Below are 1,594 nucleotides of genomic sequence, written 5' to 3'. Positions count from 1 at the left end.
CTGAAACACACAGGTGAACTGCTACTGACGTAGCTTCTCAGCCCTCAATGAAGGGCGGAAATCTCTCGGACTATGCGCTGAATTGTTATCATCAAATTAACCTGTTTGAGAGGTTCTTCTGTTAACCAGTTTTATTTCACGTTAACCAGTTTTATTTCACGTGGTGAATATAAACTGAATTATCATGGTCAAACAGCTCCTGGGTATAGAACATTACAGATACAGACAACAACTTAGCAGGTTACCATCATTTTATATACAATTGATAACTTAAAAAAAAAGTTGTAAGTTTTGTTTCACAACACCTAGCGTTATTTTTCTGGAAAAGAAACTGACATCAAGTATCATCAGTTAATGACTTAGCTGTACCAGTGCCACCACAAATCAGACAGCAAGCAGGAGAGCGAGTTTCTTATCTTCAAGTACTGAACTTAATGGCCACACCACTTATATTACCCCGATCTGTCACTTCAATACAATCAAACAGGGTGTTAACGCCATTTCCACTGTTCTTCTACTCAAAGGGCAGCTGGTGGTCAAGGCGTCTCTACCGCGCACACGTTATTTTTATCCCATGACTTTACTGTATGTTTAGAAAGGTGGAATAGCAGAAAAATAAGAGGCAGGACAAACGACTCAGGAGGAGTTTTCTTTCTTCATATTTATGCAGAGGCAATTATGAGTAAAATTCTGAAAAATAAAAAGCATTTCATAAATTTAGATCTGAAGAGGCAAATGCAAAATTTCTTAACAAACTTCATTTGAAAACATTGACGCATACCTTCCTAAGTTTGCTAGTTTTATCAGAATCATTTAAAATATCACCTACCACGATACTGGCACAATTTTATCAAACATGATGTACGAATCATAAAAACACTGTTAATTTATTTTCTTATAGAAAAGGAGTAAAGAACCTATCAAAATTGACAGGTAGAGAAAGAATCTGTGTATGGCTGTGCTCGGGATAAACATCTTTAGCAAGTACTGGAATTGCAGCTATTAAAAACTATTACAATGAGTAAAACAAATGATCAGGATGAGAACTCCACACATGTTAAAGGCCATAATTGAGAAATATATTTACTTTTTCCAAAATTAGCCCAGAATACTATTATTCTTTGGAGTTCCTGTGCGGCACAAATGGTTAAGTGCTTGACTACTAGAGGAAAGGTTGAGAGTTTGAACCCACCCAGATGCACGCCAGAAAACAGGCCTGGAGAAGTGCTTCCGGAAGGTCACAGCCTTGAAAACCCTATGGAGCAGCTTTACTCTGCACACATGGGGTCATGAGTTGGAACTGACTTGATGGCAACTAACAACACTATTAGTTTCTAGGATGCTTGGTAGCTTTTATAAATGGTCAGATGGAGACAAGGCTACCTTTTTGTCAATTTATTCTTTTAAATGGATCTGCAGTGTACAAAACAGATATTCTAATTCCTAGATATTTCATAACAGTTGAGAATCATAAATTACAAGGGAAGGGTCTTAGAAACTCTAGAGAAGGAGGGAACCAGGAAAGCTGGGAAGGTTCCCATGCTAGGGGCCTCTCTGTGCACATCATCATCACACCCTGGCCCTCAGGACCATC

General features: G+C 38.3%; 1 protein-coding gene across 1 annotated transcript in view; it reads right to left on the bottom strand.

The window, feature by feature from the left end:
* Nucleotides 1-233: 233 nt before the first annotated feature.
* Nucleotides 234-1,594, bottom strand: part of OPA1 (OPA1 mitochondrial dynamin like GTPase) — a 97,260-nt gene continuing 95,899 nt past the window's right edge. The window contains exon 27 of the mRNA XM_023728674.1: nt 234-690. The gene's annotated coding sequence lies outside the window, so the exon portion shown is untranslated. The remainder of the gene's footprint in view (nt 691-1,594) is intronic.

The sequence above is a fragment of the Trichechus manatus genome, unplaced genomic scaffold (genome assembly GCF_000243295.1).
Source record: "Trichechus manatus latirostris isolate Lorelei unplaced genomic scaffold, TriManLat1.0 scaffold00026, whole genome shotgun sequence".
Taxonomy (NCBI): Eukaryota; Metazoa; Chordata; class Mammalia; order Sirenia; family Trichechidae; genus Trichechus; species Trichechus manatus.
This window is presented reverse-complemented; position numbering and strand designations above follow the sequence as displayed.